This window comes from Xenopus laevis, chromosome 6L (assembly GCF_017654675.1).
Source record: "Xenopus laevis strain J_2021 chromosome 6L, Xenopus_laevis_v10.1, whole genome shotgun sequence".
Classification (NCBI taxonomy): Eukaryota; Metazoa; Chordata; class Amphibia; order Anura; family Pipidae; genus Xenopus; species Xenopus laevis.
The window spans coordinates 120,203,779-120,217,876 of NC_054381.1; the positions used below are offsets into that span (position 1 = coordinate 120,203,779).

At 38.2% G+C, this 14,098-nt stretch overlaps 1 protein-coding gene across 17 annotated transcripts in view; it reads left to right on the forward strand.

Moving 5' to 3' along the window:
- Window positions 1-14,098, forward strand: part of dtna.L (dystrobrevin alpha L homeolog) — a 159,866-nt gene that overhangs the window by 50,584 nt on the left and 95,184 nt on the right. The window contains exon 1 of one of the 17 annotated variants that reach the window (XM_041565237.1): window positions 12,183-12,310. The gene's annotated coding sequence lies outside the window, so the exon portion shown is untranslated. 17 annotated transcript variants of the gene reach the window in all.

The following is a 14,098-nucleotide window of genomic DNA, read 5'->3' on the forward strand; positions in this document are numbered from 1 at the left end:
CCATGCCAACGATTACGCATTTTACACATTACACAGGGCTCTGATGTGATGGGCATCTTACAAATGTGCTGTTTATTTAAAAGGACATGACATCCCTGAACATTTCAGGTCTCTATAAAAGTATACAGTCCAATAATAAAAAAGTATTTTTATTAAAAAGCTATTTTTCTAATAGCATTTTCTATTCAAACACTACTAAGTTCATCCTTGTGGCTTGTATAAGGGACACGGTTCTCTCACATCTCTTCCTGTTAGAGGTAAAGAGGGGCGTAACAACAGGGCTCTGGGCCCCTCCACCAGAGGGCCTGGTGCACATTTGGAATCCTGTGCAAACCCCGCCGCTCGTGCGCTCGCTGAGACTCTAGCGCGCCAATTTAAGGAAAAAGAAAGCACCGGGGAGAGGGATTTTAATACTATAGATAGAGGAAACAGACCCTTCGGTTCAGGCCCTACTTTTCCCCAGGTCCCCCTATGGGGTCTGCTTCCTGCTTCCTCAAACCAGTGGAGGTAAAGCTTCCTGTCAGGCAGGGCTGGGCCAATTTAGATGGGCACCCCAGGTAATATTGCTGATGGGGAGGCCTAGGTGTTGACTTTAATAAGCATATGAGTTCTTGGCGAAAAAAGGATGAGAACCACTGCTTATTCTCTGTTCCAGGTTCTTTCTCAACTGCCATTCTGGCTTTCAAAAATGTAACTCCGTGCATGTGAGCGTGGTTCCTAAATGTCAGGGAGCCCATAATGCTTGTTGTGTTGGCCTTCAATGTAGCATCACAGTGTTCCCAATGGCTTGGGATGATGGGATCTATAGAGCTCAATATTTTTCATAGGTGATTATTTGCCCTGAAGTCTTTTGGGAGACAGGATATGACAGGTCTCCTTTAAACTAACAAAGAATTGATACTTGGCTCATTCTAATTATTCAATACACCTAAATCATTGTTTCATGTGAGAGAATATAATCTCTTGGGCTGTCATCTCTCTGAAGCCATGTTCCTTCCGAATATCAACAGTGTACCAGGTGCTTCTCTGCTATATATACCCAGGAACAGTTATAAATAGAGAGCTAGTAAGCAGCAGGACCAGTGGGGATTTCTAACCTTTTTATAAATACATTGACAGCCTGAGCGTAGAAACATTTTATGTCTTGCCAGAGGACACCGGATTAAGATGTTTTGATGTGCGATTATATATTGATGTATATGTTTTTTATACTTTATTATATGTAAAATAATGTATTTCACATTTCAAAGTTTAAGGGGCAGATTTATCAAGGGTCGAAGTGAATTCAAGGGAATTTTCAAAGTAAAAAAATGTAAATTCGAAGTACGTTTTTGAATACTTCGACCATCGAATAGGATACTACGACTTCAAATTTACTTCGACTTTGATTTGAAGTAAAAATCGTTCGACTAGTCGTCTATTCGATAATCGAAGTACTGTCTCTTTAAAAAAAAACTTTGACTTAAATACTTCGCCAAATTAAACCTGCCGAAGTGCTATGTTAGCCTATGGGGACCTTCTACAGCATTTTTGTAAGTTTTTGAAGTCGAAGTAAAAATCGTTCAATCGTACGATAAAATCTTTTGATTCAAAGGATTTAATCGTTTGATCGTTCGATTTTACTTCAACCGCAGAATAGCCAAATTCGATGAAAAAAAGGTCGAATTCAATATTCTATATACCGTAAGTATTTTAATTTGATGGTCGAATGTCGAAGTATTTTTAACTTCTAAATTTGACCCTTGATAAATCTGCCCCATAGTATAAAAAATATTAAATTACCTTTTTGCTAGTTTCACTTGTTACAAAGGGATTTATTAAAAAAAAAATAATTAAATGTCATCAAAACAAAAAGTAATCAAGTATCAGAATCACAGGCTTGAGGCAGAATAGCTTCAGTTATTGTGCATCCATATGACATGTTTTTGGTGCCAAGGGCCCTTTCCATTCACAGGCAGATTTCATTGAGTGAAACGACTGATCTAATAATCCGATAGAATCATCTATTTATCGTTACATTGATGTGGTGTAATTGTATCGTTCTGACAAAATTGTCCCAACAGGCGATCGGACAGGTTTAAAGATTTTGGTGGTTATTTATTAAGGTGTTTTCCATGAAAATTCTAGTTTTTGCATTGGTTTTTTTGGTCAAAACTCAAATTTTCGGGTTAAATAAACTTGAATTTTTCAAGTTTTAATAAAAAACTTGAATTTTTCAAGATTTATTATACTCCGACCCTGGAAATAGCTTAAATCCGAAAATACACCACCTAAAACCTGTCAAGGTTATGTAGGAGTCAATGGCAGAGGTCCCTTGAACCATTTAAGATTTTAATAGAATTCCTGATGTTTGGGTTTTTTCAGAGGGTTTTGCCCAAAAAACACAATCAATTCAATTGATTCAAGTTTTTTTCCCCGAAAACTCTTAATTGAACTTGAAACACGCGGAATTGAGTTTTTTCCATTTTTGTTTTTTCATAAATAACATACCATTCCAGTTGTGAGTTCTTTTGAGTTAATTTGAGGTATTAAAAAAACTCTTTAAATTCGACCTTTGATAAATAACCAAATACAAATAACCAAATAACCAAATAACCCTTTCTGTGTGAAAGGATGAGATCAGTCAGTGGATGGGACATTCAGATAATCATCACTATTCAATCGTTCTCTGTGCATTCCTTTTGCGAAAGTTAAACATGGAGTCAAGAGGAAAACATTTATCCACTGAATACCCGGGTGGATTTCAGCACAGATTCCTTCCTTTTACGGCAGCAGAGAAAATGATTGTGCATGATTTACTTTTATTATTTTGTTTAACCCCTTTATAATGCTGTGATGATTAATTCAGTGCATTGTACCTTTGTACAAATGAGCAAAAGGCAAAAAGCACAGGGTTGTCTGTTAATGCCTCCTGCAGCCAATCCCAACTGCTCCAAGGAACTCTTGGCTTTCAGTGTATTTATAAAAAGGTTAGTAATCCCCACTAGAGCGCAGAATAATGTCATCACTCACAGGCACAACTGTAATCTGTGGAGGGAGATGTGAGACATTCAGTCAGGCAAATGATTTATAATGCACAACAATGCAAAAAAGGTATTGCATACAGTTTTTTTGTGTTTATGACTGTTACAAATGGAAACATCTAAAGATTTTTTTAAACCAAGAATACAATAAACCTTTAGGAATGTTTTCATTGCAATTCTTGTCATGGGGCACTGAAACCTACCCTTCTCAGAATGAAAAAACCTTCTACCATTGTATACATAAATATTATTGATTTCCAGTTGCATTACAAAGTGTCAGTAATTGGTGCTGGTGCTGTTCAATCGATGACTCTATGGTTATGTTCATACACATGCCCAAGGTTCTGCATAAAGGAGTTGAACAATGGTGAGCAAATGAGCCACTTATACCTATACATTCAGTCTTACCTTGAGCACATATTCTGTGGCAGTATGCTCTTTGCTAGCTGTGTGCTTATTGGCTTTACTCTAGAATGAATTGAATTCAAGCTCTCGGCTGTCTGGTTTCCGTTGTGTCATATTTGTAAAGCACATTCAGTTTCAAAAGTAAAGCATCCAAAATGGTTATTTATAAAAGAAACACTACACCAGGCTTCCTATTTTAGTTTCTAAAAAAGGAAAGAAACGGTAATCCCCATTCAAAACTAAATGCTGTCCATTGGATGTAGGGACAATTATCAACTATGGTATGGTTTCTTTTTCACTTTTCCCTAGTACTGTTTGTTGCCTTCGTTCCTTCTGTTTCAAATATAAAAAATCATCAATCTGCTAAAAGCTAAAGGAGATATTTATGCTTCTTGGTCTTTCCTATGACTGGTCACTTTTGACTAATCCGGCTCAATATAACTACACAAATTGTCCATGGGCTTATGGGACATGCCCCTTAAGGTTGTGGGGCACTGAGAAGTAGACTATGGCAATTTTGCAGAAGGAACAATCTGGAAGCAGTGAAAAACGCATATTTTAGGAAGCTAGGGAGACCCTAAAAAATTGACGATAGATATATTTTTTTCAAAAACATTTTTAATATGACTAAAATTGTTGCTTTGTTCTATATCCCATTATCCTAAGTTTCTTGGAGCAAATACAAAGATCTGTAGGATCTGTAAAATGACTTTCCACCCATAATTTACACTACCCAGATACTGCGTCTTTTGTCTTTTAACAAGGAAGTCTGCAGACAAGTATCTTTGTTTGCTGCTGTATTTCTCTTGTGCCTTACAGCAGCATTTGGCTAGATCCCAGGCAAGTTTTAGACTTATGCCTTTAGAGATGAGATAAGGAGCTGCTAGGAGTCTGTAGTGATATGCTTTTCTTTTCTCTGTGAGGAACTGGTTGATAACAGATGTTGCTTGCAGGTGGTGCCATTGCACTGAAGACTGAGTAAAGCTGGCCATAGACACAAAGATACACTCTAATAAAACAAAGATTTGTACGATTTTCAGATTGTGTGTGTCCCAACATTTTTCGTACCATGGCAATCAGTCGTTTAGTCAATCCGACTACCAGTAAGATCTCTGCATGTATTGCCTATCTCTCGATATCAGTTGGTCACTACTATTTGTCTAACTTAATGGAGAATTCAACCCTTTAGCAAAAAAAACCCTCCCTCCTCCACCCCGCCTAACTGCCGCCCCCCAGGGAAATGCCCCTAACTTTTTACTTACCCCTCGGCGCAGATTCCACGTAGCCATCTTCCGGGTTTTCTGTAAGCTGAGATGCAGACTAACAAAGCGGCGCATACGCAGTTGGAGCAATTTACCGGTTTGCGACAACTGCGCATTCGCCAAAATCGATGGAAATTGCAGAAGCGCCGGAAGAAGACATGAAGACCCGGAAGATGGATGTGGTGAACTCCAATGTCTGAATCTGCGCAGAGGGGTAAGTAAAACGTTAGGGGTATTTCCCCCGCCGGGGGGCAGTTAGGCTGTGGGGGGAGAGGGGGGACTACGTGGGGTGGGGGGGTACAGGTTTTTTTACTAAAGGGTTGAATTCTCCTTCAACTTTCGTTCGATTGCTGTCTATCAGTTAATGGCCTGATTTGTTCTTTTTCCTACTTTATTTACTCTGGATGTTTATTGGTAGTTCGTTAGACTGAAAGAAACAAGCGTTTGACGCACAAACAATAAAATCAGCACATCTGTGGTCAGCTTAAGGTCTGTAATCTTTGCTTATATTTCTAACCAACTGTTCTGGCCAAAGTAGCAGTTGACTTCCTCAGAATTAAGACATTTAAATGAAATCCTGTTAAAACTATATCCGCATAACCAGACTAAGCTCAGTTGTGGGTGTAGGGAAACATAAATATTTTTTGTATGCTACTCACTAATTAGAAAGAGGATGCCAAAAATGTATTCCAACATACCATGCAAAATTGCTGGGATACGCAGCCCCCTTGTATCAGTCTTCAAAGTTGATATATCAGTGCCTGAACAAATCTGACTAATCTGACTCAAAATCTAAGCGAAAAACACTTGCCACAAGGACACTGTGCTCCAAATATAGAAATAATAAAAAAATGAAAACCATTTGCAGATTATATGACTCTCCACATCATACTAAACGTTAACTCAAAGGTGAACAACTCCTTTAAAATGACTGAGTGGTATATAAGGCTGAAACTGCAAGCTAAGAGCAAGAAATAATTTACAGATAGAAGAAACGAGCAAGACATTATATATTGAGCTAATAATATTTCCATTAGGTGAATAGAAAGTGAAAATTAAAAAGAAATTATACTTTAATAATATAAAGTTTATGCCATATTTTTCCAGACTATACAACGGAGTATGTCTGTTATACATGAGCACTGGTGAAAAAAGTGCCACCTACCCTCAGCACTAGGTAAAGGTTTGTACTCTGTCCTGCAATATATATATATACTTAGATATGAGCAAGATGATCTCTTCTGGAAGTCTAGCCTTGTATGCAATAGCCTCATAAACATGAATACATTTTCTAAACTCAACAGTGTGTAATGTAGCGTTTCTATAAACAAATGAACTATAACAAACATCATCATAGAAGAAATGCATAAGCTATTAATACTGTATTTGGCAGTGCGGATTGCAAGCTTGCAACTGAATCCATTAGATCTCATTTATGTACAAATATATTTTATTATTCCTTACAGTGTGCCGAAGTTTCTGCAAATTGTAATTTGTTGGGGTATATTATTAATAGGGATGCACCGAATCCAGGATTCGGACAGGTTTCGGCCTTTTTCAGCAGGATTCGGATTCGGCCAATCCTTCTGCCTGGCCAAACTGAATCCGAATCCTAATTTGCATATGCAAATTAGGGGCGGGTAGGGAAATTGCGTGAATCCTTCTGCCTGGCCGAACCGAATCCTAATTTGCATATGCAAATTAGGGGCGGGGAGGGAAATTGCATGACTTTTTGGATTGGATTTTCGGGTTCGGTATTCGGCCGAATTTTTGCGAAGGATTCCAAAATAGTGGATTTTATTAATGCCTCTACCACTAATAAGGGAACAGCAGACACTCATACTGATAATTAGATGGGGCTTTTCACTTATTTTAATAATGGTTTCTAACAATGAAAGGAACCAGGCATTCTCGTTTAGACTGTAAAACTATGTGTCACTCTGTGCCAATAACATTCTTTCTTTTTATAGTTATTCTCTTCACATCAATGAGAGCTGACCTATTCTTAGTTGAATAAGTCAGCAGGACATTTCAACCAATGTTAGGCCCACAGAGAATTATACCCCATCACCCTGTGATATTTCTATATTTATATCTATACCCAAGGCTCTCCCTCAAACTAGGCCTGGGGCCAATGGAATGGGGTCAGAATTTTGAAATATTGTTGGGAAAGTTTGTATGCTGAGAATGAGATGATGATTATACATCTTTCTATTATTCGCATGGTGGCCCTTTGGAGGCACATGGAGCCCTAATCAAGGACAATCCCATTAAAGCAAATTTAGCTGTGACATATAAACATTTCCTAATCCCCATAGCTTTAATATCAACTCACTGCCACAGACTGGGAACTTTTCTTAGATATTTATACCTTAGTACTTACTGTATATTGTTATTCTTTCAACAAGCACCCTATAGTAACAGCTGTATGCTTGACAAGACACCTGTTTTGCCGTTACCATAGCCAATGTGTAATTCTGTAGCTTCTCAACTTAAAAAAAAACTTACAATCTCAACCTATTCCTATTCCTAAACTTTAAAGGAAATTATAGGGCAAATTAATATTTTATATAGCTTCATCTCACAGAAATAGGAAACTTTTTAAATATAATCATTTCAAAAACCATTTCTGAAATAATGAACTTAATATTCACTAACCCCCTCAGCAATCTGTCTCTCTTCATGCTGGCGTTGGAGTCAAAGTTTGATAGACAGCTCTAGTGCTTCATTGGTGTGTGCTCTGTTTGCTTGGACAATATATTTGATTTAAATGTCTTTCCATTCGCTATCAATCAAGCTTTGCCTCCAACTCCTGCATTAATGAAGAGAGACAGATTGTGGAGAGGGGATATTGAAGACTAACTTGATTATTTCAGAAACAGTACAGAATGTTTAATTTGTTATATTTAGAAAGGATCTTATTCTGTGAGATAAAGCTTATGTTCGATTTCACGATAGTTCCCCTTCAAGAATAAATAGAAGAAGAGAGTACAGTATGCAGAAAAACTATGCCCATTTATGGTACAGCCCTGTGGAATATATTAGCATAAAAATGATGTATTAATAATAATTAGGGATGCACCGAATCCAGGATTCGGTTCGGAATTCGGCCTTTTTCAGCAAGATTCCGATTCTGCCGAATCCTTATGCAAGTCCGAATTTGAATATTCAAATTAGGGACGGGAGGGAAATATGTTTCCCCTTCCCACCCCTAATTTGCATATGCAAATTAGGATTCAGATTAGATTCTGTCCGAATTGGGGGGTTCAGCCGAATCCAAAATAGTGGATTTGGTGCATCCCTAATAATAATGTCACATTAATTGCTAGCGTTTGCAGTAGGTCACAATATGGTGGGAACATACTTTGTATTGATCACTGGAATACTTGAAATGTTGCTAATATGTAATAAAAAGACAAATGGAAGTAACATGCATGTTTCAGTGACAGTTGGCAACATGTCAGATTTCCATGATTATTTGCCACTGACTAGTATGTCACACAATACTTTCATAATTTAAGAAAAATAGGCTTATTAAGTGTACAACACAGGGGGTGCTTCTCCTCCAGCGTATTTGAGCTGGAGCTGTTGTGCCAGTCATGTGTTTCCTATTCAAATAGTGGCAGTTTCAAGCAGTGCTGGCTAAAATATAGATACTACGTCCCGGCAACCTTGAGTTTAAAGGAGAGCTAAACACTAAAAATAAATAACATTTTAGCCATAAATATGGCTAGAAATTCCATCTTTTATATAATGACCTTATTGCACCAGCCTAAAGTTTCAGCTTGTCAACAGCAGCAATGATCCAGGATTTCAAACCTGTCACAGGGGGTCACCATCTTGGAAAGTGTCTGTGACACTCACATGCTCAGTGAGCTCTGAGCAGCTGTTGAGAAGCTAAGCTTAGGGGTCGTCACAAATTATCAAGCAGAAAATGAAGTTGGCCTGTAATATAAGCTGATGCTACAGGGCTGATTATTAAATTCTGATGCTAATTGCACTGGTTTCTGTGCTGCCATGTAGTAATTAAGTGTATTAATTACTAATCAGCCTTATATTGTGACATTTATATTCTATGTGTACTGTATATTGTGAGTGGGTCCTTAAGCTCAGTAAGTGACAGCAGCACAGACCATGTGCATTGAATCAGCAGAAAAGAAGATGGGGAGCTACTGGGGCATCTTTGGAGACACAGATATTTACTGCTAAAGGGATGTGGTTGCCTTGGACTGGTACAGAAGCCCAAAACAATATTTGTAGCCTACAGTAAAGCTTTAGTTCTCCTTTAAAGTAATAGTTACAAAACTGCAGTTAGCAATTACATGGGCAGTAACATTGCAAAATGTCAGCAGTTAGAGAAAACAAATAAGTGGGGTAAGACCATCATTAAAAATCTAAAATATCATAAGCAAGGTATTTTTATTTATCATTGCCAGTTATACCCAGTTATCTAATTTATCACATTCAAACACAATTAGAACTTGCCCTGTACAGTAGAAGCAGCATTAGATCTAGTTACCTGCTGGAAATCTGGACTACATGTTCCCCCGGCAATAACTTGGCTGAGATGGGTTAGTTTATGCAACATGGAAAGTGCATTCATATGTTTTTACCCTAATTATGCAAAAAGATACCTATGCAGCCATAATGCTCAGTGACCATACAATGAGTATAGAAGACTGTATTTAGTCCGTAAGTCATGGAGGCAGTAAATGCCAACCAGTTCTGACAGCACTGAGGCAAGCTTAGGGTCAACTCAAGGGCCTTTCTCCTATCACTGGACTAAATGCCTTAGAAAATGTGTGTTTGCAGTTCTGTGACTTGAAGGACAATTTTTATTACCAATACATTTGAAGCCAATCACTAACAGTTGTTAAACTGGATGAGCCAAATCAAATTGGTTAATATTTTAATGTCAAGGAAGGCAAAAAGCTGTTTTCGAAGTGCTATTCTGTTTCTATGATTTTATTTAGAAAGCCCAGGCATTCTATGTATTTCTTTCACTATTTCATGTGGATCTTAACATGGAAAACCAAGGGGTAGATAAGGTTTGCATTTTTTTTTTCACAAAAAAGATGTGTTTTGGGCAGAATTACTGAAACTTTCTGAAAAACCCCTACTAGTACAGCCTATCTCTTCCAATTCCTGCTGCCTCCTTTCCCAAGCTGTACAGGGGAGCCAGCATCACTCCACACACTGCACTGTAGGACAGGCACTAATAGGGAATGAAGTCTGTCTTTAGCCTGTGTAACTGCTGGGCTTTGATTGGCTTTCCCCCTCCTACTGAACTTTTAGCAGAGACTGTTAGGACACACCCAAGGACAAGAACAATAGCAGATCTATAGGGAACTCCAATAAAGGTGCCATTTTTAAAAATAATATAAATTTTTGGCAGAAAGTAAAACCGCACTATTTATTATTTATAATTGCCTGCAACATTAGATTTTTTTTTAGTTATCCTATATGTCTCCTTTAAAGTTCCCTGTACTGTAGTATTGAATTTTACTTCTAAAACCATGCTTTGTTTATGGATTGTATCACTGACTGACCTGAGAATAAACAGGGTTCTGAAATTATATTTTGTTAAACCTTCTCCTTCTTTGAAATCAGTAAAACACAAAGCCAAGTTCTTGAGCAGGAACAGAGTTAATCACATGGCAGCTTAGATGGAATATTAGGCTTTTATCACCAGGCCAGACTGTGCATATTTGCATAAAGCAGCACATAATCTCTCACAAGGAACAAATCACACAGGCTTTTTTTGTTGGAGAGACAGTACATTGATTGAGTGTTATTGGCTTTGTTTTGTCTCCTGCTTTGTCTCCAGACTATGACACTGTTATGTCTTTATATAGCTTGCCATGCATGGGCCAACACTGACTTCTGACACTCTGCAGCTTTTTGAGCCTTGTATGAGCCAATATAGCTGCCTGTATGACTAATAATATGTTTAGGCCTGATCAGATGTTCATCAGGTAGACTGAGGTCTCCATCAGGCTGTTAATGTATTCCTCTCCCAATGGGTCTGCATTAGGGTTGCCACCTTTTTTGGGAAAAAAATACCGGCCTTCCTGTATATTTAGATTTTTTCCCTAATAATAACATTGGGGTCAAGCATCATTTTTACCGGTCAGGCCGGTAAAATACGAGCCAGGTGGCAACCCTAGTCTGCATAGGCCTGTATTGTAAAATGATAGTCTTACAACGAACCATTTGAACTTTCCAAAAACAGTAGATATTTCTGTGTATTTCCAGTTTATGCCTTTCTTCAATTATTTTTCCCTATCATTTACTTTTTTTAATTTAATCATTGTTAAATGAGTGCTACCAGCTACTGTATATGATCTTTGCGAAGTTGATTACCACTATGGAGGCTGTCTGAACAAAGACTGCACCAATGAGCAGATGTGGTCCTCAATCTGATGAGAAAAAAAATCAAGCCTGCTTGATTAATATTTGGCTGATTTTATTGCCAGATATCAACCATTTAGGCCTGTCAGTTGGCAACATACATGGACCAACAAAACTACCAACTTGGTCTGGAAGGACCGAGTTAGCAGCTTTTTTTAGCCCATGTAACAGTTAACTGATAAGTCCTTTACTTTCGGTCAGATAAACTGTTAAAGACCTATCAACAGAAGTAAGACGAATAATATCAAGGTCCTGTGTTTATAATTATCATTTTAGTTTATGTTTCTTGTATGTTTTCAATACAATTTAATTTCTTGTTCCAAATAAGAAGCCCCCATTTTACAGTTATACATTATAACAATATACCTGTTTTTGTTTTAAGCAAACACTTAGGGGGTTATTTATCAAGGTCAATAACCCTCTTAATTGTCGCATGGCCTTTATATGCTGCTATAAACTAAAAGAAAAACAACAATGATGTTTTTCTGCTAGCTTTTACATTTTCATGGAACACCCGATAAACTTCAGCATAGTAGACACAGGAGCTTTTATAACAGTACCATGCAGTTGCCCCATTGAGTACTTGCTTGGAGCCACACTTGCATGGAAATGCTGCCACACATTAGATACATGAGTGTGATCTGGTGTGCAGACACCTTAGTTGTGACATTGTAGCTCTGAATTTGTGGTTGCTTCTTCTCCTACTTTAGTATTGGGTTACAGAAAGACACCTTCCTAGTTTATATTACATTTTTCCATGTTTCGATAATTCTCCTGGCTAAACAGCATTAGAGAATGCCACTACTAATAGAGAATGCCACTACTAATATTTGAAAGTTCTAGTTAACATTCTATCTGTATATTAGGTAAGGGAATGCTACGGTAATTGCTCTTGGTTAGAAACAAGGCAAAGGTGGAAGCTTTGTACTCAACTGCCTGTACAAGCTGCCATGCAGCACATAAGTAGGGAGGGGTAAGCCTTTGTCATTCCTGCTTACGGGAGCAGCTGGATTCAGGATTGCTATAGCAACAGACCACATGATAAGGTGTATTACATTGCTGGGCTCTGATCAAGCTCTGAAGAACAACCACGTTGACTTTTTTTTTATTTAAATTGATTCATACCTTGTACCTTGTGTAACCTGGGAGGTGTGAGTGAGCTGAAGAGATGATGTGAGAGCCTGCCGGGAGGAATGTAATTGGTGTCAGGTAAAGTCATGTTGTTTGTGTATTTACATACCAGCAATGGGTTTTATAAAGCTGGCCACAGACGCAAAGATCCCATTGTACGAATCAACGTACGATCGGACTTTCCCATCTCCCGACCTGCCACTAACCATTCAGATCAAAGTCTTACCATTCAGAGAACAGATCAGCCGATGTTCTGCCCCTGACAGCCATCGTACGATAGTTATGTCTGACAAAGCTGGTGACAGTCTCCCACTGAAAATCTTACGATCGGCAATACACGCAGAGATATTATCGTCAGCCAAAATTTTCTAACCTGTCCGATCGACCAAACGACCGATCTCCGCTGGACGAAAAATGTCGGGACTCTCCACACATGGTCCGAAAATTATACGAATCTTCGATTCGTACGATCGTATCTTTTCGTCTATGGCCAGCTTTAGTCTTATATAAGTCTGCCGTTCTCTTATTAAAGCCCTGTGTAATGGTAGATACTTTGGGGGCAATGTAATTAAAGTTGCAAAGAGAAAAACAATTCGCACTAATAAGAATAAAAATCCACATCTCGCAATGTAATATTGTTCCTTAAACTGATATTGCATTGTGAATTTTAATTGCGCATTGTGAATTTGAAGTGCTTGAAGGTGTCTTAATCGTAACGACTTTTTCAGTAAGAAGTTTGATTACATTTACTGCGTATTGGCGCAAACTATAAAATTCGCAAGTGGTCTTCCTCTGTTGGAAGTGGTCGCTAAACAGTTTCCGGGTTCGTAAAAGCTATATTACATTTGCACGAAGCAAAATTTGTTCGCACAACGGCATAACTTTTCGCAGTGCGAATAGTTTTTCCGTTACCGACTTTTATTACATTCCCCCGTTTGTTTTATTTTTAATTTCTTTATGCTTAAATGTTTCATGACTAAAAGTTGTATTTCACTTGTGCACAGAATTCAAAATCCATACCAGTTGCTACTTCTCTAGATGTTAAACCTAATGTTATTCAACCAGAATGATATGTATTAAATGTTACCAATAGATGTTATTGATGTATGGATGATCTTGAAATGAGTTATACAGATCATTTGTACTAGTTTTTTTAGTTTCTTCCAAAGCCTAATGATTTTACTTACATGCAGCTAGAATTAATTGTGTATTAACTATGAAGCAACCAGAACATAGAGCTAGAGTATGCAATAGGTATATCATTTGAACTGTTCCAATACTATTCTACAATTCCCACCCCCATACTTCTGGACTCACTGTTCTTATCTGCCACCCCTTGACATGTGTAGCATGGAGTAGATATAATATATATAAATATTGCTTGACCCTCCTCTCTGCCTGCGGGGCAGGCAATTACTTTTACTTCCCATTCAGCACTTACCAGGTGTCACTGCACTCCCCACATTCCCCCCTCTCTCTTCACCGTTTAATTGTATAACTAGTGGATCGGGATGGACATCGGGTCCCCCATTCTGGTGCACAAACAAGATTCTGAGAAGATGGAAGGCTTGTCTTAAAGGGGAACTCCGGCTTCCAAACCAAAATTTGATAAAGCGACCCAAATAACACAGAAACCCCTAATATATCCATTACGGTTAGCTGTTTCTTCAAAAAGTATGAATAAATTCCATTTTCTATGCTGAAATCCAGCTGTTTAAGAGTTTTTCTCTTTCTGCATCATTTGAAATCCTGGCAGGGAAGGAGGGACTAAAACAGGGGTAGGGAACCTGCGGCTCTAGAGCCTCATGCGGCTCTTCATCCTGCTTGCTGCGGCTCAGTCTTGCGGCTTTGCCTGTCAGGTCGTAT